Source organism: Dermacentor andersoni, chromosome 8 (assembly GCF_023375885.2).
Source record: "Dermacentor andersoni chromosome 8, qqDerAnde1_hic_scaffold, whole genome shotgun sequence".
NCBI classification, from domain to species: Eukaryota; Metazoa; Arthropoda; class Arachnida; order Ixodida; family Ixodidae; genus Dermacentor; species Dermacentor andersoni.
In genome coordinates this window covers 127,406,669-127,434,596 of record NC_092821.1, presented here as the reverse complement: position 1 = coordinate 127,434,596, position 27,928 = coordinate 127,406,669, and the positions used below count along the sequence as shown (strand labels likewise).

At 45.3% G+C, this 27,928-nt stretch overlaps 1 long non-coding RNA gene across 1 annotated transcript; it reads right to left on the bottom strand.

Moving 5' to 3' along the window:
- Nucleotides 1-3,553: 3,553 nt before the first annotated feature.
- LOC129383326 (uncharacterized) lies at nt 3,554-20,261 on the bottom strand. The gene is made up of 2 exons (XR_008611198.2): nt 20,020-20,261; nt 3,554-6,036 (listed from the first exon to the last, which is right to left on the bottom strand). It is a non-coding gene; the product is annotated as an uncharacterized lncRNA (long non-coding RNA).
- Between the last annotated feature and the right edge of the window lie 7,667 nt (nt 20,262-27,928).

Here is a 27,928-nt window from a genome sequence, read left to right as displayed (position 1 = left end):
AGGTGGAACAGCGCTTTACGGCAATCGAAGCTGTGTGTGTGTGACGAAGGTGTATGCGCAAAATAGCACGACCACGAACGAAGGTGGAACATCGCGTTTTGGCGTTTAGTGTGCGCAGAGCAATCGAGTTGCGTGTGTGACGCGTTTGTTCGCGCAAACAGCACGACCACGAACGAAGCGATACAAGGTGGAACAGCGCGTGTTGCACAATCGAGTTGTGTGTGTGCGTGTGTGACGCGTTTGTTATGCTCAAAGAGCACGACGACGATCGTCTTCTAACTGCGCCAGAGCAAACCGATTGTTGAGTACTACATACGTATTGCGCGGGCGTAAAACCAGAGAAACACGGGATTGCGACGCGACCAGCCGCAGTGTATAGGACTGTACGTACGTACGTTTTTTAATGTGGCCAATCTTAAAAGGACGATGGCATTTCTGCAGCGGCGGAGAAGTGGGAAATCGTGATTAAATTTGGCCGATCATTGTCAAAAGCAAAGGCTTACCCTTAATTAGGGGTTATCCCCTACCTTCTACTGAAACTGCAGCCTCTAGTAGGCTTCATGCACTTTTGTAGTCATGACACCATACGACGATACCCTCTGACGTGGGGCCCAGACTACTGGAGAGCTGGTTGATCAAGCTTGCTCAATATACTTGACCTTTTGTTCTTTCATTATGCTACAGTGCTAGAGCGTAGTTTCTTGCTATTAGTAAACTGGCAAAACAACAAAGCATTGCTACTTTACTCCTCAGTGTTGTGGTTCTTCAGTCAATGACACTAGAGGGGAAAGGAATCGAGATCCAAGCCAAGTGGCAAATTGTGTTTAGTCAGTCTTAAACACCCTTAACTCAATGTTTTAGATGCCTGTGTGGTTGATACCTTGTCTAGTGGAACTTCTTGCCATCCCCAAAATGTGCATAGCACCAGAGGTATAGTTTGACAGCTGTAAGCAGTGCAATTAAGGGAGTGCAGTACCTGTATTGCAGCTTTACACCAGCTAAGATATTGAAGCTTAGGAGTATGTTCATATTTCTCATCTATAGTGTGGCAAGAACTTGTAATCCGCCCTCAAGTTCTGCTGGAGCACAAGCTACTGTTGCTCTTTTGTGCAGCTAGTGTCAGCAGACAAGCTTGCAGTATTGCTAGGTAGAAAAGCACTTAGGCTTCACGACCATCCAAGTCATAAATGAATAAGTGCATGGCAAGAAGTTGTAAATTGCAAGGAACAGTTCAAATGCCATTGAGCATAGTTGCGCTATTGCAATGTATCCTTCGGAGCATTGTACGAGCCATGGTGGTTCCCACATTGTGAAGTGCCACACCAGTGACATATGATAATGATGCCAGCGTAATCCAGTGTGGCTGTACTTTGTTCTATAAAAACTTTTCATGTGTTTTAGATTATATTTAGTGCAGTATCTGAAAGGTTATGCGCAGATGATAGTTGACCTTACAGCCATTTTTTCTATACAGTCCTTCACTTTCCATCAACTTCAGCAAATCATTGAAGCCCCAAAATAACACATTTAATATTGGTATTCAGATTGAACAGTTTCAGTTCTATGTGTATGTTTCCGAGAACTGGACCAAACATCAAGAATGAAAATTTAGCTACCTATTGATGCTGTAGCTTTAGGCTCTGCAGGAACCATTTATCTGCAGCACCCAACTTATCCCGTATTTGATGGATCGTGACAGATGTGTGAAGAAGCACGAGTGTTATGCAGAACAGTTTTCAAGAGGTAATGAACCTCTGCCATATACATAAATAACTGGAAGCCTTCTCCTAAGGAAATGTTCGTGCTCTGCACTGTAACATCGACAAGTCCCTCCCTAAGATAAGGTGATAAAGAGAGCTGGTTTTATGAATCTGTTGTATTTCCACAATTTTAACATGGTATAAGTGAGGCCCAAGGCATAAATGGGACTGTGTGCTGTTCTGTATGCGTGCTGCGCTTATTGTACAGATCAATAGTAGCCAATCAATAGCCATTTTATTGAAGATGCAAACTGGATCATATCCTAGGGCCAACTCACTGTCAATGAAAACTGTTATACTGGCTTTCTGCACTGTTTATTGATCATGGACTTCTTTTTGAGGTGCGATTGAAGTCCCTCAAAATCTTACTTAAACTATGAATTGCAACTGGGAGAACGTGTCCGTTCATTAGGACCACACTTTTTGTATTTAGCTCTCATCATTGTAAACAGCTTCATAATGAGAGGAACCTCAGACGAAATGCTTATTTTTTCCTCGCATCCTTCTTCTGCCTTCTTTGTAAGCACAAACTATGGCCATGTAAACTAGGTAATCTTGCATTTATCCTGTCTACAAGTGCCTCTTTTGACATTCATGCCTGTATTGCCTTTTCAGTGCCTAAAAATTCCCTTTTTCCTTCTTTTCTCATGACTCCATTTTGTTAAACAAGAACCACTGAATAGTAATGAATCTGAACAGTAATGACGAAAGCATTGTGCGGAAATATGCAAGGTGATCAGGAAATGTAAAATGAGTCATACACCCGATTGTAGCAAACTGTTACAGAGAAAACCCATGCAGGTTTCTCAGAAATTCTTCACAAACCTACCACATGCTTCAGACTGCTCCTGTGATTCAGATATCTGCGATAATACGTAAAAGTAGGTTCTCACGGGCACATCTATTCTCTAGTTCATGAAGTCTTCATTCCAGAGAGCCTCACCATGCCATAACACTAACCCCTGTATTCAGAAATGCATCTTAACTTGAAGCCCATGCTTGACTCGATTTAAATGACGCCTGTCGTGAACACACCATAAGCAATGCAATGAGCATCTTGGGCACATTCACACCATACGTCATTTATATCAAGTCAAGCATGAGCTTCAAGATGTATTGCTGAATACGGCAGTAAGACTTAATAAAGGTTGCTATTATTTGTCCAATGTTTCAGTTTTCTCTAGAATATCTAGCTTTTTCTGAATGCTACCAATTCTTGCTTCATTCTCCTTTTCACCACATGTGCTTCATGGCAATCTCTTTCATCTTTCCATCCCTTCTCCTTTCCCATGCTGTTGGCCAACGTGCAGGTGTTGTCTATGCGCTAGACAGTTACGATGTGGTCAGCAGGCTTTGCATTTCTCTGTCAACCAATTTCTCTCTTTGCTTTTGTGATCAAGTCCGCCTGACCCTTAGCTTACTGTATACAATGAAAACAAAGCCTTTTTTTTTTCATGAAATGGGCAAGCACTTGCATCTCTTGCAAAGGATCTTCTAGTAAAGTTTCTCGTTCCTGCAATCACACTGAACATGCACATCCATCATAATTTTTATGCATCTAAAACGCACCGCCAGAAAGAGTAACAAAAACCAGCTATATTTTCAGATAACACTTGTGGCTAAGAAAGCAAACCAACACCAATTATGGGTGGTCTCCATTTTTTTTTTTTTTTTTCAACATGCAAGGAGCATTGTGCACACACCTCTCAAGCATAAATGGAGCACGTATGAGCCATGATGCCTCAATGGCTCCCATGTTTGATCACCCAAAAGAAGGCAGGCCAAACATAAAATTTGTTTTTTGGAAATTCCGTTTATTATAGCTAAAACTTTATCTTGAAAACACAAAAAGTAGTCTTCATTTCAAGACCGTGCAACCTCTGGCTGTATTTTGCAGAGCATGAAAACATGAAAATATACTAAATTGAAATGGCAACAGCAAAGAAACACTGGCTTCCATCTTCTGCAATGCAGAAGAGAGTGACACTGTACACAGTAATCCAAAGTATGGACCCAACTTGGTCGTAGCATACATGCTCTGTGCTGATGTAACTTTAATTAGAACTGAAGTGTGGCATCCACTACTCGCTTGTGTCGTCAAAGGCCATTTCATGTTGCCACACATTCTTTATCCGCTACCTGAAACGATTACATTACACCATGAGGATGACAAAGCTCACATGCATTAGAGGAAAATTGGTTGGCTATCTTGTCTCCCATACAACTCTGCCAAATACCTGCAATTAGTGTAAGTATGCTAGTTCCTTGCACTGTTTCCCATAACATCTTTGTTGAAGGTACTGGGTAACAATATCTCAATCACTTCACAAACTGCGGATATTATTGTTAATTTTTAAAGCGAACAGCTTTATTTGCCTCTCGACAGCACATGGCATAATTTGTTTAATGTAAAAGGTTGAAGCAATTCATCGGCATGCGCTTCACAATGTGCCTTGCAAAGATTCCTCATTAGCAAATATACTGTTTCGAGAGTTTTCATTTCAGTTTGCTGACACAATGACAAGAGACAGGAGGGAAGCTATGAAGCTGCTTGTCTCTCCACACCAAAAGCCAGCACCTATAGACTCTGCTAAAGATGTACTTCTCAAAATCTGGCTACTCCTTGACCAATCTGTGCAAAAATGTTAAATATGCGAGTCAGAAGCTATGTCAATCAGGCTGCTGCCACTCAAAGGGCAAAGCTCCTTGAAACAGCAAAGCTCAAAAAAGAAGGAAAGAAAAGCACGTGTGAATGTTTCATGCTTTATCATGTAGAATAAAGGTTTCACCAACGCCAGGAATGCCACGCATCAGTGCCAGCGGGAACATCGTCTTGAGAATGGCTCCTTGATTTGGATTACATATTTCAACTAACAATTCTGCTGTATTGATTTATAGGTTGTATTTATGAAATCAGCAGCAATTCTGCTCGTACAGTTTGAGAAATACGCCAAAATTGATGCATGGTTCTTTCACATAAGAATTTGAAGGATAAATTCTAGGAAGCGTTACAAAGGCAGAAACAGTGTTCGAAGGTGTCAGAATGAGGGCCATGAAATGAGGTCCTTGACTAAACGAACAGTGCCGCTGCTGCAGACATTTTAAGCATGAAATGCTTTTAGCTCCTGTTGTCAGCCACCTTCAATGAACCGAAAGCCAGAGTCATTATCCTGTCACTCAAACCAGCTCATCCGGGCAAACAGTCAAGACTGCAATACATATGCTAGTTACTTCCCAAACATGTTACAAAAAATATTGCTTCTGAGTTCTAAATATTTGCTCACAATATCACTCAAGCTGTAACTTCTAGTACGCTGAAGTTTTATTGGTCACTTCTAATAGCGACGTTCAGAGGCAGATACAAGGCACTGTACACTTGATTGTCATTTTTTGGCACTGAGACACAGTTGCTTGTGCTCTTTTCAATGCCAGCAGTCCGCGAGGTCCACGGCGCATCTGGTGGACCGAGACGAGACTTGCAATGGGGTTCTGTCTTTGACAGGAAACTTGCTTCCATATGGACCAATGTACAGTTGCGTGGTGCAGTGGGGTGGGGTGTGCCGTTGGGAATGTACGCTACACCCATTTTAAGATTGTGGCTAGTATCATCTACAATCAATCTGCTTTGTTGGCAGCCATTTCGTGCTTACATCCACTCTCGATTACAGGAGAGCCAGTATTTTTTAGTGTCACCAGAACAGCCTGAAAATGCTCATACAAAATTCTCCAAAGAGCGCAAGCGCTTCCGAGCTTTTTTAGTCTGTACATTCCAGCTATCTGAAATGAATCCAAGAAAGTAGTGGATGTTAAGGATATGATCATAGAGCTATGGCATATTACTTCGAGGTAGATGAAGTGGTACACGAAGGTGTCTTGTGTGTTCTATTTCAGTGATAACATCATAGTGAACTGTTGGATAGTGTTCAGGAGAGATGCCGCACTAGTGCAGCCAGCATCAAGTGCAATCAAAATGTGGCTTTGCTGTTGTTCAAAGCAGATATTACATTCGCCCTACAGCAGAAAGGAAACGAAGCAACACCTTTAAGAAGGCAGTCCCCAAACAGCAAAAAAAAAAAAAAAAGGTTGGAGGACACTTAAGAGTGCCTTTAAGAGTGGAACACGATAGCATTAAAAGATCCCTGGCTGCTTCTCACGCTTCCGGGCAGCTGCAGCTTATGCTTCTGTAATGTTTTCCTGGAAATGCTGGTGGCAAACGCTATGCACGAAGGCGAGCTTTCTGGGGTGTGCCACTCCTAAGACAGACCTGAAATGGCAGCTGGAAAAGGGGTTTGTGTTTGAGTTTCTGCACAACAGAATTATGTTTTCTCGCATATTCAAATTACAATCCAACGCTATCATGTCTCGAGGTTGTGTGCAAGTCATACTTTATGAATTTTTCACACATTCTACTTTGAGAATTTTAATTCGTTCAGTAACGCCTATATGCCACGTGGAGGGCCTGCATGAATCGGGATGCATGGTTTGGGATTAATTTTCTTATGAAAAAGGTCACCAACACCACTGCTGGATTTTCAGCGACATGGGGCCCTGAACGCTACGGCTGTTAATATTGTGAATCAGTTCCAAGCCAACAGCACATGTGCCATGCACAAAAAAAATCAAAGTAGATGTACTTGCGTACTTCCCAAACATTTTTTTACAAGAAAGGCAGAGGAAAAACCTATGCTGCTAAGACATCAGATGAGTAATATGTAAAACATGCAATATAAAGTTTAATTGTACACCCGACAAGGACTATATGGTAACGTAGATTGGAGACGGAGTCTTGCAGAATATACGCTTCTCTTTAATGGCGGGCCAGAACAAGAGCGTGCAGCTTACGCACTTCATCGTCTTTAGTGGCACCGACCTTTGCGCGCGCCGTCCTGCGGTGCAGGAGCCCCACATCTTTGTGTCAATTGCCTCCCATGAGAAAAGCGACCGTCTCGGTCGCGTCAAAAAGTTATTTCAGTGACATAAGAAATGGAGCTCCTCAGGTGCATCTCGGCATTCACGTATGCGCATAGTATGGTTTCATGCGCACTACGTGAACAACTTCAGCGGGAGGACGACGACAGAGTGAACTGGGGTCAGAACTGTAGGGGACCACTTCGTAGGTCATGTCACAGAGGTGGCGTGTAACCTTGTAAGGACCAAAATACCGGCGGATCAACTTTTTTGAAAGTCCACGGCGGCGGACAGGCATCCAGACCCACACGCAGCCGCCGGTATTGTAATGGATGTCGCGTTGACCCTAGTTGTATCGAAGGGTGTCAGGGCTATTATCAGCCAGTGGTAGCATGGTGTCAAGTGTTGACCTGACGTGGCGCCCGTATACAAGTTTGAATGGCGTAAACTGTGTAGTCTCCTGTACAGCAGTGTTATACACGAAAGTCACATAGGGTAAGATCGCGTCCCATGTCTTGTGCTCTATGTCGACATACACGGAGAACAAATCAGCCAGCGTTCTGTTCAGACGTTCCGTTAATCCATTGGTTTGAGGGTGATATGCAGTGCTCTTGTGGTGATAGCTATGCGTCAGCTGGAGAACATCCTGCATAAGTTCCACTGTAAATGCTGTACCGCGGTCAGTGATGAGAACAGACGGTGCACCATGTCGTAGGACGATGTCGCGTACAAAGAACTTGGCCACTTCATATGAATTTGCTTGCGGAATAGCTTCAGTTTCGGCGTACCGGGTTAAGTAGTCGGTAGCGACGACTATCCATCTGTTGCGCGAAGAGGTCACTGGGAACGGTCCAAGTAGATCCATTCTATTTGTTGGAACGGTGCTTGAGGAAGGTCCACAGGATGGAGAAAGCCAGTCGGTTTAACTGGTGCTTTCTTGCGGCGCTGACAGTCGCGGCAGGTCTTCATGTACAGTTGCACAGAGGAATAAAGCCGGGGCCAGTAATACTTCTGTCGTATCCTTGCCTAAAGTCTTGGCAAATCCCAGGTGTCCCGCACATGGCTCATCATGGCAGGCTCGCAAAATGTCGTGGCGTAGTGCCGAGGGCACGACAAGGAGGTACGTATTGGGGCCGCTTCCGCAGTTTTTCCTGTAAAGGACGTTGTTGTACAAGTAGTATGATGATAAGCCGCGCACGAGCGAGCGGGGTAAAACACCTTCAACTCCTTGGAGGTGTTCGATCCGCGGCAGCAGCTCAGCGTCAGCGCGCTGGTGCTCAGCCATCTTTATGGCGTCGATAACGCCGACAAATGGCAAGTCATGGTCAGGGTCCGATGAGGTCGTAGAGAGTGGTGCACGTGACAAACAGTCAGCGTCACTGTGCTTCCTGCCAGATCAGTAGACAACCGTAATATCATACTCTTGTAAGCGCAGGCTCCAATGGGCTAGTCTGCCTGAAGGATCTATTGAGGTTGGCAAGCCAGCACAGGGCGTGGTTGATCGCTGACAGCGTTAAAGGGTTTACCGTACAAGTAGGGTCAGAATTTGCCAATTGCCCACACAACCGCTAAGCATTCCTTTTCAGTAGTTGAGTAGTTTTTCTCAGCCTTGGTGAGACTGCGGCTTGCATAAGCAACGGTGCGTTCCGCACCAGCTTGCCACTGCACAAGTGCCGAGACTCGCATTGCTGGAGTCAGTATGCATTTCAGTGTCAGCGTCTTCGTCGAAATGAGCAAGTATCGGGGCCTCTTGCAAACGCACAATTCATTGAAAGACTGCTGCTGCTCATCCGCCCAAATGAAAGGCGCATCGTCGCATGTAAGCCCTGTCAGAGGCTCAGCAATTCTCGAGAAGCCCTTGACGAAGCGCCCATAATATGCGCACAAACTAAGGAAGCGTTGGACAGCCTTCTTGTCTGTGGGTGGTGAAAACTCAGCGACGGCAGCTAACTTGTCGGGGTCTGGTCGGACGCCTTGAGGACCAACGACATGGAGAAAAAATTTGAGCTCTTGGAACCTGAAGTACCATTTCTCAGGCTTGATGGTGAGGCCGGCAGTATGGATCGCAGTGAGGACACTCTCGAGTCATGTGAGATGTTCGTCAAACGTGCTCGAGAACACGACGACATCGTCCAAGTATACGAGGCAGGTTTGCCGTTTGAGTTCAGCAAGCACGGTATACTGGTGCTATTAAAGGTGGCAGGTGAGGAACAGAGACCGAAGGGGAGAACTCTGAACTCATAAAGCCCATCAGGTGTCACAAATGCTGTTTTTTCACGATCCTGTTCATCAACTTCGATTTGCCAATATCCTGATTTAAGATCCAACAAAGAAAAAAACTTGGCATGTTGTAGACGATCCATTGCGTCGTCGATGTGTGGCAATGAATAAACATCACGCTTGGTGACACGGTTCAACTTTCTGTAATCTACACAGAAGCGTAGTGTGTTGTCTTTCTTTCTGACTAACACTGCAGGGGAGGCCCACGGGCTGGTGGATGGCTGGATCACGTCGTCTTGGAGCATCTCTTTCACCTGATGCTTGATCGCTTCCCTTTCCACTGGAGACCCTCTGTAAGGATGCTGACAGACAGGACGTGCAGACTCGTTCGTAATAATGTGGTGCTTTGTGATGGACGTGCGCCGCACTTTGGATGACGTTGAAAAACAGTCCACAAATTCATTCACAAGACTCAGTAGACGGTCTTTCTGATGGTCTGGCAGAGCGGCGTTAAAGTGAATCCGTTCTTTTAGGCTGGGTAACCCAGATTGCTGAGACGATGCGGTTTCCAATGTGGCAATGTCAGTAACGTTAGTGATTTCGCGAGGAAATGAGCTCAGTTCAGCCATTTCGTTCGTCGCGGTACATGCCGATACTTGTTGCTAAAGTTTGTTAGCAAAATGACTGAACATTTGTTTTGCACCCGAAGAAGCCCTCTGGCTATACAAATGTGGCGCTCAAGAAGCAGGGGCATGTTTGCCTCAGTAATTCCTTCGGCGGCGTCCTCCATGTCGCATCGGACAAGGGTAAGCACGCTACTCTTGGGTGGCAACGTGATGTGATCGTCAGTTACGCAAAGCGCGATGTCACGGTCGTTGTCATTACTGTTCGCCATGGCTTGCGTAGTCGTGAAGCTGACTCTAGACTCTTGCAGGTCGATGATGGCACTGTTCGCCTCAAGGAAATCCATGCCGAGTATAAGGTCCTTTGGACATTCAGGAAGAATGATGAAGTCGCCGATGTACGTGAAGCCCTGCATGTTGACTCGTGCCGTGCACTGACCCATTGGAGTTATGAGATGCCCTCCTGCAGTACGAATCCGAGTTCCGGTCCATTGCGTCGAAACTTTGTTCAGCATACACGCGAGATTCTGGCTCATGACAGACGTGTCTGCACCCATGTCGATTAACGCCGTGACTTCGTGGTCATCTATGGTAACTCGTACGTCGCAGGATACTGACACGGAACTACACTGCTTTCTCTGCATCTCAATTACGTCATATCGCGGTCGTCGTAGTGGAGGATCTTCAGCGTTCGCAACGTCAGCAACCTCACCTGCGCAGGTCGCTGGACTTAGTTTTCCTGGGAGGCAGGGCTGGGTGAGCGACGCCTCGTTGCTCTCGATGTGAGGAGGGGGCTGGAAGACCAGTTTCGGGCGGGTGACGGTGACCGGGGTTTAAGAAATCGTGGAGCAAACAAGGTCCTGGCCTCTGCGAGGTATGCTTCAAACTCCAGGGGGCGTTCACCATTGCACGGGCACGGTGCATTCAGTGAAAATCCAAGGAGCCCAGCTCGACGGTAAGGACACGCCCTGTAGAGGTGATCAGCTTCATCGCAATAAAAATACAAGGGCCTCCGGTCTGCGGTGCGCCATACGTCGCTCTTGCGGGGTGGTCGTGTTTCAGCCATGAATGGCGTGCGGCGAGGCCTGAAGTCGCCAGTTGCTTGTTCAACGGCGTGCACACCATGAAAGTCCGGGACGTCGCTCACATCGCGAAAAATACGAACTCCACGTTGCTTCCGCATACGACATGCAAGGTTGTGGCTGCCGTACCTCGTGCTGTGGTGTCTCGCTTCACTCTGGGACTTCGACTGACTGCCTGATTTCCTCCCGGACGACCTCAGCCAGATCGAGCCGCTGTACCGATGCTGGAGCCACCTGAAGATTTTGAAGCTACTCTCGAACGATAAACCTAATGAGCTCCTGCAAGGCGTCGGTATTGTCCAGGGGTATTGCGAGAGAGTCATGCGATAGGGTCGACACGTCGCGGTTCTGCCTTGTTCGCTGCTGCAGTGCCTTTTCCATTGATACGGCTTCCGCGAGAAACTCTGCAACAGTCTTTGGTGGGTTGCATATTAGGGCACCGAATAACTCTTGCTTGACACTGCGCATCAAGTTCCTGAGCTTCTTTTCTTCCGGCATGGATAGATCCGCGCGTCGGAAAAGTCGGCATATATCTTCGAGAAACATTGCGACGCTTTCATTCGGCCTCTGTACTCTCGCCTGAATTGCAGATTCAGCTCGCTCCTTGTGATCGAAGCTGGCGTATGTGCCGATTAGCTGTTGTCAGAATTCGTCCCATGTGATAGGGCCCCGCTTCACGATTCTCAAACCATGTCCACACATAGTCCTTGAGGGCAAAGTAGCCGTTCGGTAGCTTGCGCTCTGGAGTCCAGCCGTTGAATTCTGCAACACGCTCAAAGTGATCGAGCCAGTCCTCTACATCCTCAAAGGTGTCCCCATGAAAGGACGTGGGGATTCGTGGCTGGTTGAGGACGACCTCGGTCGGCGCGGTCGAGGAAGATGGAACCGATGTATTCGTCCTTCTTACTTGACTGCGTAGAGGCTCATGTTCAGGCGGCAGTCTTTGAAGTCGGCAGCTTGTCCGTACTTGCACAGTAGTCAGCTTGACCGGACTTCGTACTGGGTTTGTAGGCGGTGTTCGATCTGGGAGTGGTAGCACGTACCCCGCACCTCCACCAGAAAAATGTAACGCAGATTGGAGACGGAGTCTTGCAAAATATACGCTTCTTTTTAATAGGGGGCCAGAACAAGAGTGTGTAGCTTACGCACTTCGTGTTTCATAGCGCCGACCTTTGCGCGCGCCGTTCTGCGGTGCGGGAGCCCCACATCTTTGTGTCAATATGCACCAATTGCACGCAGAATTGACGTCAACTCAGGGTGAAGGTCGCTTTCCAAGTTCTACCTGGTGTTGTCTACAGGCAACAAACGCACTGCTGAAGAAGCTTACACAAGCATTTTTCATTTTCCTTCACTGTCTTTAGTCTCTGTGTATTTTGTACATTTCCACCAAACCTAAATGTTTTCCCTGGGGTTTTTCATGTTTCATCCCTAACAGTTAATGCTCATTACAGTGTTGAAGATGTTTGCATGCTTTTTTCTTCTATGCACCACACTTAAAGAAGAGCCATCCTGTCAGCCACCTAGGTCTACTCCTTTTGCTCAACTACATTTTGGAGCCCAATGACGAGAAAGACTTCTCTAGCATACCTGAAGGTGATGAAGTAGAACAGGATTAGCGGCTGCGTGAGATATTTGAAGACATAATGATTTTTTTCCAGACAAGATTTGAAACATGAGTTCCAAATTTATTAGCTTTCTTTTACCATTTTTTATAAGGCTATTGAGTAAAACCATCTTCATCTTCAATTACTGACTGAATTAATCTTTCATATTAGCAACATTCTTGTATCATTTAGCGTGTGTTGATGTTGGGCAGTGTTTTCGCAATAACAGCCTTTAGAGAGTTTTTATCTATGTGTAGCTGTTCGTCAGTCTCCTTCCCAGTAACACCTGCCATACATAGTGGCATGCAGATTGAAGTGTTCGGAACTAGGAATGCTACATTGAGGTTGATGTGGCTTCAGAAATTTACCACCAGACACTCGTGAGCCATGCAGGGGTTGTGGAAGCAAATAAATTACATAGGGTGGTGCCTAATGACATCGTGCCAAAAAGCTTTACTATGTCACCTAGGGCTGCTTGGCTAAGGCCATAGTCGGATTTTGAGGGTGCTCACTCGTATTACCCCCTACCTCCCGGAGGAACTCAACCACTTGAATGGCACCTTGCCACGGGCATCAGTTATTTCTTTTTGTCAGAGATGATTATTAGACACGATTTCTTGTATCAACCTGAAAACAATGTGGTTCGTGACATTTCAAGAAGGTGGTGATCTCCAAGTTACTGTGGTCACTGTGTAAGGCGACTAGCACAACATCAAGTTCCATCTCGTGCATCAGGCAGAATGCTGCTATTTCCAAATAAATCTGCTATAGGTCACAGAGGTGATTGTGAAGGTGAAGTCGAGCGCTTACAGATTGAGAATGTTAATGGTTAACGGGATTCAAAGCCGCATCCTCAAATACTCTGCGCAGCTTGCATGACAATGTTGAAACTCAAGCCTGCGTCCTTTGGACTAATATTTCACTGTTTTGTATGGCTACTTTTATAGAAGACAAAAGCCAAACTTCTCCAGGTTTAAGATTGGTTTTACGACAGCTATGACAGAGCCAACTCCTTGGTGCACGCTTATGGTAGTGGTGACGAAGCCATCAGGAGCACTCTACACTTTTATGGATTATACAAAAACTGAATAAGCAAGTTCTATGAGCATCATATCCAATTCCTGCAGTAGAGCATACCCTTCAGATACTACGAGTCACAGCTTGGTGTATGAAAAATTGATGCCCAAATTCAGGGTTTTGGCAAATCCCTGAGAAATGACGGAAAGTTCTTGACCACCTTTACAGCACCATTCCATTGGTTTCACTTTAACTGCTCATGCGATTTGGTATCTGGCGTGCCCCAGATCAAATACAATGGTATATGAATGATATTCATCCAAAACACACATATGTTGCTTGTCATATGGTCGAGGTTATCAGTTGATGCTCAACTAAACAGCAACACAACAAACTCTGCAGTACATTTGAGGGCACCCACTGGGCAAGAGCTGCCATCAACAAAGAGAAATGTAAGTTTGGCATCACAATAATATCCTACTTGGGGCATATCATGAACGAAAACAAGCTCAAAGCTGTCACAGACATGCCAAGACCATCCTCCAGAACTACAGCTGCTAATGGGCATGACCACCTATCTAGGTTTATTCGCTCCTAACATGACAAACACTACACCCATTGCCCAGCATGCTGTTTTCAAAGGATGGTTTATCTGGAACCCACACAGGTTCAAGAATTCTCAAAATGGAAAGAAATACTTTCTTCAGATCCAGTGCTTGGCTGGTGCTCCTCAAAATGAGAAACCAGCTGCTAATCACAGCTGATGTTTTGTGCTGTGGTCTAGTTGCAGTGCTCAGCCAAAAGCAAGACGATGGGCAACATGTTACTAGATACGCCTCAAGATATTTTGCAGAGACAGAATGCCTGGCTATGCCTAGATATAGAAAGAAGTGCTTTCTTTCTTGCAAGCTTGAGATAAATTCTATAAATGGGGCAACAATCTGTTTCCCAAATCATAAAATGCACACATGATTGATACATTATGAGGCATAATGTACATCTTAGGCAAAGACTTTCCCGCAGCTGATACACTGTCAAGTTCTCATGTGAAGGAGAATAACAGGCACCAGAAGGGCCTACCAAGATTGAAGGCTATGCATGCTGCCTCTCCCCACCTTCTTTACAAGAACTGAAGAAAGAACAAGTACTAGATTAATGCTGCTGCCAACTTCGCATCTTCACTCGAAAGAGCTGGCCAAGGTGTTGCAAAGTCTGAAAGAATTCTGGCTTCACAAGGACGATGTAGTCCAAGACATGTTGACATTGTGGTAACAAAACCATCGCACCCAAGAAGCTACAGGAGCTTACCCACCCAGCACTTCTCACTTGAAGGCCACTTTGGAATCAATAAATGCCTAGCAAGACGGCAAAGTACTGCATCATAAATACATACAAACAGCAAATGTCTTCAAGTCATGTCATGCATGCTAGCACCACAGGGCTAAGAGAAGGGTGACACTCCTGCATCTGGGATTCTGAGAAAAGCTGTTACAGAAGTTCACCATGGACATATTTTCTATTGGAGGGGTGTGGTGGCTCATCATAACAAAATACTAGTAAGGGTATCCTGAGCTAGTACTGGCTAGTTTGACAGGACCTGTGGTTGTGACTCAATGCCTCATTGTTTTCACAAGGCGTGCAATAGTGTAGTGGCCGTGAACCACAACAAACTGTAGCTTGGAAAAGGCGCAGCTCGCTGTTCGCAGAATTCATAAGAATTCCAACAAATGGCATGCAGTCCACACTACCGACACCGCAGTGATCTCACAGAAGCCACTGTAAACTTATCCAAGAACTCCCTTGAGACGTCAGGTGATGCCTACAAGACACGATTATAGACTGAGCCTTCTGAAATATAGCTCCTCGTTAGTGCAAATGCTTACGAGCCGAAGGCTTAGGACTACACTTCAAGCTACTGCAGACAGCTTCTTTCCACAACTCCCGGACCGGAGGAAAATGAAAGTGCATGAGCAAAAGTGCTGGCAGAAACAGAAAACTTACTCTGATGTTGGGCATGGCATGCAAGATCTACCCAATTTGTATCCAGACATTAATGTCCGAGTAGTTGACCTGGAAAATGCAGGCACACTTCAGCAGCCAGGAGATAAGCCCAGGTCATAGTGGATAGAGACGGACAAAAGGACCATTCATCTCAAACAGGACACAACCAGTGCCACTGCCTCTGGCTACATAATCAAGGGTTCGACGAAAGTTCGTCTGATCAGGCATGGAAACGGGGGAAAAAAAAAAAAAGAAAATGTGATCTAAGAAATAATAGTCACACGACTATTATTTGCCAAACATGCGCAGGAACATAGTCACAAGATTGTCTGGGACAATGCCACTGTTGTTGCCAAAGAAAAGAACATGTCATCCCGGCGGCTGCTAGAATCGCTAATCATTCAATCAACGCCAGCTACGATGAACCAGACACCAGGGACTATGCCTGCCATTTACGCATGTTTGTTACGTCACGTGCTGGCTACATAAGTGACGACGATTTCCTGTCAAACTCAGTGAACAAGGAGCCCGTATGCAGTTCCAAAACGTCGGGTTATACATCAGACTTGGTCAGTGACCGTGAACCCCCCTTCACGTCTCTGGCTAAGGGAGAACACAAGCAGCCACAAGACTGTACCAAAGAGGTTCCGTTTTGTAGAGATCCTGGGCATCAACACCATAGAAATGGACAATGCATAACACCAACTAAGCAGTAAGCAACATGACCCTTTTTATACAGGGAAAGATGTGCTACAAAGATGCTCGTACTACTGTAAGGCTAATGTGCATGCTTGTAGAAAATGATCACAATAAAAAACTCACCTCTTGCTTTGTGCTCAATGTTGAGGCTACTATTCTGAATCACAATTACTTTATCCCACCTAGCTAACAGTTTGCCAAATCTCAAAGAGGTTTTAATAAGAATTTTGTCTCGACTACCCGAAACGCCAGTCTGTGTAGTAGTGTTACACAGTGTTGGGTTCAAATCTGCCATAATCATGAATCCGAATGAACTTGCCCACATTTCAGTTATTCTGCAAAAGTATTTGGCATCACTTCGTTGCTTCTATACGCACTGAGGCAATCACAGCTGTGAAACACATTTAGGTCGTACTAAAGATGTTTTCGGATTCCTGATTAATAAGAATACAGCTGGTAACGTAGAGGACTTCTATAGCATTAACGAGAGGGTGGCAGGTCTCGTTGCGACACTTAATAAGAGGTACAAATTGAAGGTCGTACAGGTCTACGCCCCTACATCCAGTCATGATGACCAGGAAGTCGAAAGCTTCTATGAAGACATGGAATCGGCGATGGGTAAAGGCAAAACAAAATACACTATACTGATGGGCGACTTCAATGCCAAGGTAGGCAAGAAGCAGGCTGGAGACAAGTCAGTGGGGGAATATGGCATAGACACTAAATATAGCAGGGGAGAGTTACTAGTAGACTTTGCAGAACAGAATAATATGCGGATAATTAATACCTTCTTCTGCAAGCAGGACAGCCGAAAGTGCACGTGGAGAAGCCAGAATGATGAGACTAGAAATTAAATAGACTTTATACTCTGCGCAAACCCAGGCATCATACAAGATGTGGACGTGCTCGGCAAGGTGCGCTGCAGTGACCATAGGATGGTAAGAACTCGAATTAGCCTAGACTTGAGGAGGAAATGGAAGAAGCTGGTACATAAGAAGCCGATCAATGAGTTAGCGATAAGAGGGAAAATCGAGGAATTCCGGATCAAGCTACAGAACAGGCATTCGGCTTTGACTCAGGAAGAGGACCTTAGTGTTGAAGCAATGAACGACAATCTTGTGGGCATCATTAAAAAGTGTGCAATAGAAGTCGGTGGTAACTCCGTTAGACAGGATACCAGTAAGCTATCGCAGGAGATGAAAGATCTGATCAAGACAAGTCAATGTATGAAAGCCTCTCACCCTACAGCTAGAATAGAACTGGCAGAACTTTCGAAGTTAATCAACAAGCGTAAGACAGCTGACATAAGGAAGTATAATATGGATAGGATTGAACATGCTCTCAGGAATGGAGGAAGCCTAAAAGCAGTGAAGAAACTAGGAACAGGCAAGAATCAGATGTATGCGTTAAGAGACAAAGCCAGTAATATTACTAATATGGATGAGATAGTTCAAGTGGCAGAGGAGTTCTATAGAGATTTATACAGTACTAGTGGCACCCACAACGATAATGGAAGAGAGAATAGTCTAGAGAAATTTGAAATCCCACAAGTAACGCCGGAAGAAGTAATGCTTTGGGAGCTATGCAAAGGGGGAAGGCAGCTGGGGTGGATTACGTAACAGCAGATTTGTTGAAGGATGGTGGGCAGATTGTTCTAGAAAAACTGGCCACCCTGTATACGCAACGCCTCATGACCTCGAGCGTACCGGAATCTTGGAAGAACGCTAACATAATCCTAACCCATAAGAAATGGGACGCCAAAGACTTTAAAAATTCTAGACCGATAAGCTTACTGTCCGTTGCCTACAAAGTATTTACTAAGGTAATCGCAAATAGAATCTGGAACACCTTAGACTTCTGTCAACCAAAGGACCAGGCAGGATTCCGTAAAGGCTACTCAACAATAGACCACATTCACACTATCAATCAGGTGATAGAGAAATGTGCGGAATATAACCAACCATTATATATAGCTTTCACTGATTACGAGAAAGCGTTTGATTCAATTGAAACCTCAGCAGTCATGGAGGCATTACGGAATCAGGGTGTACACGAGCCGTATGTAAAAATACTGAAAGATATAATGCTTCACATCAACCATGGTCCTCCATAAAGAAAGCAACAAAATCCCAGTAAAGAAAGGATTCAGGCAGGGAGATATGATCGCTCCAATGCTATTCACAGCGTGCTTACAGGAGGTATACAAAGACCTGGATTGGGAAGAATCGGGGATAAGAGTTAATGGAGAATACTTTAGTAACTTGCGATTCGCTGATGATATTGCCTTGCTTAGTAGCTCAGGGGACCAATTGCAATGCATGCTCACTGATCTGGAGAGGCAAAGCAGAAGGGTGGGTCTAAAAATTAATCTGCAGAAAACTGTTTAACAGTCTCGGTAGAGAACAGCAGTTTACGATAGGTTGCGAGGTACTGGAAGTGGTAAGGGAATACATCTACTTAGGGCAGGTAGTGATCGCGGATCCGGATCATGAGACTGAAATAATCAGAAGAATAAGAATGGGCTGGGGTGCGTTTGGCAGACATTCTCAGATCATGAACAGCAGTTTGCCATCATCCCTCAAGAGAAAAGTGTATAACAGCTGTGTCTTACCAGTACTGACGTAGGGGGCAGAAACCTGGAGGCTTACAAAAAGGGTTCTACTTAAATTGAGGACGACGCAACGAGCTATGGAAAGAAGAATGATGGGTATAATGTTAAGGGATAAGAAAAGAGCAGATTGGGTGAGGGAACAAATGCGAGTTAATGACATCTTAGTTGAAATCAAGAAAAAGAAATGGGCATGGGCAGGACATGTAATGAAAAGGGAAGATAACCGATGTTCATCAAGGGTTACGGACTGGATTCCAAGGGAAGGGAAGCGTAGCAGGGGGCGGCAGAAAGTTAGGTGGGCGGATGAGATTAAGAAGTTTGCAGGGATGGCATGGCCACAATTAGTACATGACCGGGGTTGTTGGAGAAGTATGGGAGAGGCCTTTGTCCTGCAGTGGGCGTAACCAGGCTGATGATGATGATGAAGATGTCAAAGGCCATGTAACATATGTGCTGAAAGGAGCAATGACAACTTACGACATTGACAGATGCCATTCAAATGAGCGTTGCTGTGCCAGTCGAAATTGCTGCTTTGACATTGGCTAAACTTGAGACAGAATAGCATGAGGCAAAGTGAAAAGAGAACAAAGGTGCATTTTTGGAGCTACATCGCCTCATTGCTCCAATGCCCAAGCATTTGATAATTCATCCATACAATGCGACGGCCTACGCAAAGCCACGTTTGGATGAACCAATGTCTGCTTTCAAACAACACAAAATTCCACTTTTTCACGCACTAACCAAGAACTGGCAGGTTTGAGGATTTACGAGTGTCAAGAAATATTGAATCTGTCATTCATATGTGTACACTTTGTCGCATTATCTTCGTATTATCAAGTGTATGCTTGAAAGCGCAGACACTAGTGCTGGCTTGCTAGCTAAACGCACTTTCAAGTGGCAGCTGGTGATAGAAATCTTCGAGCATTTGTCTATAAAAACGTTCGCGTAGATTTCGCTGTATGCTCATGCGCTTTCACTGCAACGCACTGCGTGACCTCTGCCTGTCAGGCCAAGCAGAAGAGCGCCAAGGGACGAAAATTGTTCATTTGGCACTGTAAATACGTATGTCTCTATTATAGTGTGCCTGTATATATACTTCGGCGACGGCAATGATGCAGCGCTTGCAACAGTCGGCCAATTTAAAGAGCGTGTCACAGCGTTCGCTCTCCATGTGTACAATCTAACACGGCGAGTCTCTTTTTTCATGCGGAAGCAGCCTTCTGGATCTAAAAACACTGATATCGCGCGCGCAACAGAACAAAGGGGCGGTAGTGCGCATAAGGTTAAAATCGTAGTCCGCAAGATATGGGCTATAAATAACGGCTCAAACACGTTACAGATGGGTGTCAATTTAAGGCGTGCAGAGCATTTAAAGCGTACTTTTAGCGAGGACTTCAGGCGGCGTGAAAAATGATGCCTATTCATGCATAAATAACAAAAAAAAATTATGTGCGCCCCAGATGAGTTGAAAGTGGTCGCAAACAGCTACCTTACCTGTCTATGTGAATGACAGGTGCAGCCTCTGAGCTTCTATACGATCTCTATTCGGTATTCTATTGGGTACAAGAAAGAGTTATTACGCGGAAGGATAAGGAACAGCTTGGGATAACCAAGAAAGCTTAGATGTACCATCGAAGCTCCCATGTTACGCTCACGTCCACGCTCACATCCAATTGACAGGAAGCCGCCATGACACATTTTGACTACCGGAAACAGATGGCGCTTAGAGCCCTAGAATGTTATAGCGTCCTCGATCACCCGCACCGGTGCGCACCGGGGCGCCTTGGTGCGCACTTTCATCCTCGATCAACCGCACCGGTGCGCACTGACCATCCTCGATCACCGGAAGCGCACCCTGTTGGAGCGGTTTTCCGTTGCCCCGTCTCGCACCGAGAAAATCGGCGGTGCGCCGGAGTGCAATCCCAGCAAGCACTGCGGGACGCGCGACGTGCGCGCGTACTGCCGACTGCAGAACCGCGGACGCTCTGGCCCGAAAGCTGCGGTACGTTGCAACGGAGTTGACGGAGTTAGCTAGTGGATTTGTCGGCAATGAGAAAGGAAGCGCTGCTAGTTGCCGCAATCGATGAGCATTCTTCAAGTTCGTCTGACAGCGAAGACGACATGCTGCTCGACCTCGTCCGAGAACAGTGTGGTGAAGAGCGGCCGAAAGTGGACAGGTTCATTGAACGGGTCGTCAGGATTAATTATAAAATCCATTGGTGTTTGCTTGCAACCAGGTATGTCGGAGCACGCAGTTTGACAAGGTTCGAGCGCTTGCCGCAGATGCTCAGCATCTGAAAACAACAAAATATGCGCGCGCACGTTTTGCGCGCCAGGGGCAAAGTAGCGCTGCATGCAAGCACCCTGCACAGGGTGCAGTTTTGTCCTCGATGTTGACCCTCCGCAGTGCGGCACCACGGCGGGGCAAAGCGCACCATTCTGGTTTCGGGGCAACCCCGGGGCAAGGTGATCGAGGACGCTATTAGAGTTACTTTAAAGACCGTTGAAACAGTTTTTTGTTTAAAACATTTTACGTATTGCTTACTTTAATTGCCAGTTTTCGTTTTCGTTCCCTGTCCAAAGAATTGCCAACAAAAAGTACGATTTACAAACGGTTTATTATCACGAATGGCAGCGAAAACCGAAACCGAAACTAGGGCGACGCACTCGTTGTGGGTACAGTTTTATTAACCTCGATCAATGCCTCGATGATAGTGCAACGAAGCCAGAACATATGTGTACAAGGGCGATGGGTGCTACTTTCATAACAACAATATCTCGACATTGGACAATGCTGCATAACATGCTTGTAGCTGTAGTTTTCACACATTTTTTACACATGGTACGCTTCGGTTCTTTTCGGATTTACTCTCGGACACATTTTAAACTGCGCCACTACGCACATGCCAACGTTTCGTCACAATTTCTTTAATGCGGCATTTAGTTCATCGAGTACACCGACAAAACTTGCGCGAAAATGCTTTCGAGCACCTGTCTCAGCAATCCCCGCCACCCTCCGCTTCCCCCCCCCCCCTTTCTTTTTCTATACCACCGCTAATTAATGCACGTGTGTTAACCTCCGCATACAAATCACTCGTGGTGTGTCCCTTATTCACTCCGAATTAAAAGTCGGTGCTGTAAACTTACGTACGTACTGCGGCTGGTCGCGTCGCAATCCCGTGTTTCTCTAGTTTTAACGCCCGCGCAATACGTATGTAGTACTCAACAATCGGTTTGCTCTGGCGCAGTTAGAAGACGATCGTCGTCGTGCTCTTTGCGCATAACAAACGCGTCACACACACGCACACACACAACTCGATTGTGCAACACGCGCTGTTCCACCTTGTATCGCTTTGTTCGTGGTCGTGTTGTTTGCGCAAACAAACGCGTCACACACGCAACTCGATTGCTCTGCACACACCAAACGCCAAAACGCGATGTTCCACCTTCGTTCGTGGTCGTGCTATTTTGCGCATACACCTTCGTCACACACGCAACTAAATTGCTCTTTGCACACCAAGCGCGTCACACACACACAACTTCGATTGCCGTAAAACGCGCTGTTCCACCTTGTATCGCTTCGTTCGTGGTCGTGTTGCTTGCGTGCAAGCGCAATGAACCGCCCACCCTGTTGCTCCAGCGGGTTAAACCCTGCGCTATGGTATATTTCTATGGGCCCCACGCGCGCGCGCATAGGGACTAGGGCGTTTCAGGAGCTAGGCGCGTTTTTTACACGACAACTGGGGACCTATGCTCCCCTAGGGCGAAAAGTTACCTAGATATATAGTTCCCGTTGGTGCCGCGGGGGCGGCGCTGCAGTCGACCGGCTGCACAGGCGAGCGAATGTAAATGCGCCCCCCGGTGACGGCAACGCTGCCCTGCCGTCACGTGCTCTGTCAACTGTGCTTCGACGGCTTCGACCGCGACTGCCGCGGACGTAAGCGCTGCCCTCTGGACAAAGAGCTGTTTCAAGAGGAAGACGTGCTATGGTCAACGCACAGCGAAAACAGTGTTCTTAGCCGCCAGGTACGCTGCTGGAACGCGGCCAACGGTTGCGACGCCGAGGACAATGCTTTTGCCATGCTGACTCATTTCACGAACACCTGCCGATTCCACGCTGTAAAGTGCCCTACGTGCGGCGGTAGCGTCCTGCACCCTGACTTTGCAAACCACCTCGAGTCGGGCTGCGTTCCTACTTCCTGCAGCAATGATCGGCCACTGGGCGAAAACTTTGCCAACGCATTCATGGATGTAAAAGACGCGCTGAAAAAGATCTCCCAAGAGAATGTGTCATTACAAACTAGTCTTAACTCGTTCAAAGAGCGCCTCGGGTCCCAGAGAGACGGTACGATGGCGTTGCTGTCAACTAGTTTTGATGGTACAATAGCAACCGCCGTTGAACGGATCAGAGAGACTTGTCGGGCGTCGCTCGCCGACCATTTACACGAGGTGTCTTCTGCGGTCAGGCGTCAGCAGGCTGACAACGAGCGAAGCATGAAAGAGTTCCTCACCGCGGAATTTAACCAGAACATGTTGTTAATGAGTGCTAAGATTGCACAAGCCTTTGCTGAAGGAGGTGGCCATGTCCACGGCACTGCTGTTTCTGCGTCCAACTCGGACTGCACCCTGGTTTTCAACTTAACCAGAGCGATTAACGACTTCGTGAAGGACCTCTCTATGCAGCAAACATTGTCAGGAGAAGGCGCAGCAAGAGGCCTACAACTGTTGGCTGCTGCTGCCCTCAGTGTGAATAACAATGCACCGGAATATCCACAGCCATGTATGTGGACGCTATATGACGGATGATTTCTGTCTTCGGCTTGGTGGCCGAGGTCGCCAGAAACGTCTGGATAGGTTTGGCAGTCCATACTACTTATGCGGACGCCTGGTGGTCCCACGCCTTTGTTATTACCCAAATACTAATGCCATTCACTTTCGCCCTTGTATAATCAAGGGTTTGCACGATGAGCTCTTGGACCTTCTTCATAAAGCAATGAAGCTGCGCTTCATTCATCCCACAGATTCCTCGAGCAACTTTGAATTTGAAGGAGACTTCTACTGGGAAAGGCCAGAACACAAGTTTATGTGTATGGGTAGTGAAGTACTGTATGTAGGGCGTGACACGCTACCCATTGAAGTCAGCGTATTGGAAGATTACGGCTTCATAACAGACAACAAAGTTGAGGTGGAAGTTTTCCATTCATAGCCCATCATGAAGAAGCATTTCCCCCTGCAAGCTACTGCAGAATCCTACAGAGGCAATCTTAAAGAGAAGACTCATGACTGGTAAGGACTGACAGCCGACCTGTTGCCATAGCAAGGACAGATAATTACATGTTGCATGCAGATCATTCTCACCAGCCTTTTTCATTTAAGTTGCTGTGTGCTTCTGAAGATTTTTTTTTTTTTCGCAATCTAAAAATTTGAAACTCGTTCAGTGCGACAAATTTTGTGCCAAGTTACTGCATCTAGCTCAACAGGGATGTGCTCACTTGAAGAAGGACTTTCTTGGATCGTTACCTTGTGGCTTTATGATTCGTAAACAAACGCATAAGTTGTTGATGCTGTGTGCACGCAAGGCTAAGTAAAAAATTACCTGTACTTTTGTTCTCTAAAGAAGTACCTTCACTGTTAAGTCTCAGCACCATTTTCTATGTGCCATCGCTCTCACCTGTTGCTGCTGTGCAAGTTTGGACGTGCTGCATGTATTAAGTTTTGGTTGCCTCATTTGTCGGCACTCAAGGGACAACAGTGCTCTGTGACTGGTCTTCTGTACTTCGAAGTTGGTGTTTTACAAGTTTTCTGATGCAAATAACTGTTGCTGGCTATGCTTAGCAGCCGAATATTACACCGCTGTGTGTGCATAGCATTCATGATGGAAGCTGCCATGCCGAAGTATTGGGTGAGCACCTGCCGGATTGTTTTCTATCTACCAGTTTTGCTGGCACACACTTCACGTTTCGACCAAACCACTGGCAAAAGTGAAAAAGTGCATTGCACAGAGGTTCTCGGGATGTGGTCTTCAATGTTGTCTTTGCGACCAAGCCACCCACCACTATCTGCAGAGTCAGTCTATGAAAACTAACTACTGCATGCTGTTCTTTGGTGCTGACAAGGGGGTCAGTTGTTGTCTTCCAATGCTGTCAGAACAAGTTATGTGAAGAAGTGTGGCTAAAACATATGCAGCAGTGGCTGAAAAGGTAGTGAGTCCACATGGAAAGTGCTAATAGGACAGAGCTACATATACATTTGTTTTTTTAGAAAACAGGAGTGTGGATTGTTTTGCGCTGTCCCCGTACAATGCACAGGTGTATGTGCCTATACAAGGAGTTTCACATAACTTGAGGCAAACTTTAAAAATTAGCAGATGCTACATAGCTGGACAGAACCAAGGTAATGTTGTTTGCCATCGCTTGGAGAGATATTATTTTTTTGCTTTCCACCTAATTAGAAAATTAGTCTTTACTAATCAATCAACTTCTCAAATATTATAGTTAGATGGAAAATGTCAATGAGAAAATTGTAGAGCAACATGAGAAACTCCCAATGCAGCTTTCTGTTGCTCAATGCGTGCTACATAAAATGTTTTTTTCGAGCATGAAAGAAGCCCACAAATACACGCAAAGTGCTTCAAGCGGCCAGTCGTATGGCAATTTCGCATGTATTCGCGAGCTTCTTTCACGCTTGGAAAAGCACTTTTATGTTGCACATATTGAGCAGCAGAAAGCTGCATTGGGAGTTTTTCATCTTGCTCTACAATTTTCTCATTGGCACTTTGCATCCAGATGTATTAATTGGGAAGCTCATTAATTAAGACTAATGATCCAATTAGGCATAAAGCAAAACATAATCTGAGTATCTTCAAGCGACGGCAAACAACATTCCCATGGTTCGGCCCAGCTATGTGGCATTTGCATATCTTTAAAGTTTGGCTCAAGCTATGTGAAGCACCCTATGCTGAGTGTCTCAGCCAGCATGGAGCAAGTTTTAAAGAGACTGACGACCAAGTTTAGGGACCCAGCTTTTATGGCACAACGAAAAGCTCATCCTCGCAAGTGTTCATACCTGCAGTGTTTACTGTGAAAAGGGCATGGAAATTTTGTAAGAAAGATTTTTCGCTTTGACCATTGTAAAGGATAGGAGTCCAAATTGCAGCAACACTAAAAAGAGTGCTGCAGATAGCCTTACTTGCAGATTGGGAAAGCAGAACAATGGATGGCTTTCACAGGGGTGAGTGTAACTTTTGTTAACCATCTGCATTTTGACCTTTTCAGCTACTTCTGAAAATAAAAAAGCTCCTGCAATAAATTGCCGCATCTGTGGCTGTTTCAAATCCTAGTGTTAGCGGCAATGTGGGGCCCTCTGTTGGGCATAGCCACGAGTTCTGACAGCACCAGTTATTTGCTCATAAGAATAGAAGATTTAGCTGTACATTGCAAGTTACAGAAAAACTCAATAGAAAAAATGTATTCCGTTTCAGTGTTAAATATAGGCCCAGGAGCCGCTTACACCAATAGAACGCAACATGGTAGGCCACCCAATTTGTTGTCATGCTTTTGCCGTGTGGGGCCACCGAAGTAATTTTTCTCCACTTGTGAAGAGTTAAAACTGCAAATCATGGTTTAATGAGGAAAACAGTGCTTGTTTCAGTCACTACAAGACACGATCTTTCCATCAATAATGGGGCATCTCAGTTCATGTCCTTGACTGTTTGTCCCTTTAAAAGCAAGCAAAGCCTTCTCTCTAAATAAAAACCAACTGCATACTTTTAACAAGATCTTAAAGAAGCGTACTGTATTTTTTGTGTTCGTAGTAAGTAATTAGCAGCAATTAATTCTCAACCCTTCTAACTCTATGGCCAGAATGTCAATAAAGAGTTTGTAGACCACATTTGAAAACATTGCTCTTTGCAGCGTGCTACCTTTTGCATGCATTTCTCTTGTGAAATAATAAAACAACCACTCCAGCATGCAAGTGGTGGGCTTCAGCAGCTTTTTATAGGTTTCAGGCACTTTCTTTAAAGCTTGGAAAAATAACGTGTTGCTAACAAATTTAAGTGATCTTTTAAAATGTGCTCTACAAATCTTGCATGGACATTGCGACCATGCTGTCAAAAATAGGTTTGCTGAATATTACTAACCAGGAAGGGGGGGGGGGCTAAATTCTTAAATACCCATAACATACTGGAAACGTTTTTTAGGAGGTTGCTAACAACATGCAAATGATTTTGTCCACGTGGAAAGTGTCATCTTTTTTACTTGCTCTTAGCATCTTGTATACTGGGTCCACATTTTATTAATTTTAATTTTCCAGCAACATGCAATCTATTGAGAAATCAAGCAGATTGGTACATAGTAGTATTAGCATAGTTAAGTATTGGTACAAACAACAAAGATAACTTATACAAAGCATAAAATTACAGGTTAGATTAAGACATCTCGATTTCTTTAAATTGTCTATATGCACTCAAAAATGTAGATGCAAGCATGCCCTTTGTGCCTAATCAGCTGCCCAATGCCAAAAGTATGTAGTGTAAATGGTACGAGAACAAGTTTACACAGCAAATATATAAAGATGGGTCTCAAGCATTGTCTATGTGCAGAAGAAACAGCTGCAGACATTCAAAGTTAAGCAGTGAAGAAATTTACTTTGAGTGCTGTGTGTGTGTGTGTGTGCACACATTTGAGACAGGCACTTTATCTCACTGTATGTTTGCGACTACGTAATCGCACTTCAATATTTTTCATTTTTGTGTGTTTATTTCTCTCTTTCTCTTTTTTCTGAACAATGTGAAGCTAGAGTCTACTTCTGAAGGGTCCATTTTCAGCAGCTACCTCTATCGCCCATCTCTGTGGGTCAGTTCAGTACAACTCGTTGATCGTGGATCTCTTCCAGAGGCTAAGCATTATACTGTTGTGTAGTAAAAATATTTCTACTACTACAAAATGCGTGCAAAAGACATTGCCAAAGTATGTTGTACAGTGCTCATGGAAATAGTGTACAGTGCTCATGGAATGCTATGCAGAAACTTTAAATAGGATACTCCATGGGTCCGATTACTCGAGTGCCATACAATGTCGCTACAAATATGGACACTAAAGGGGATATGAACTCTGATCTAAGTGTATGAGCCAAAACTGTGCTGACGTCGCATGAACTGTAGAAAGTGGAAATTAAAGTATGTGCATAAGTTGGTCCCTAAACTGACGCATTTAATTCCGTGAGCACTGTACTTGTATTGCTTTATATGCTGAGAGTTTCACTTATGTAAAAGCAATAAAACTGTTTTACTGACGAGCTTAGGAATGGGTGAACTGCAATGCAGTACTGCTTCATGTAGCATTCGCAGTACGAAAATAAAGCCATGCAAAACTTGACTGTGTTGTGAATTTGTGCCATTCCA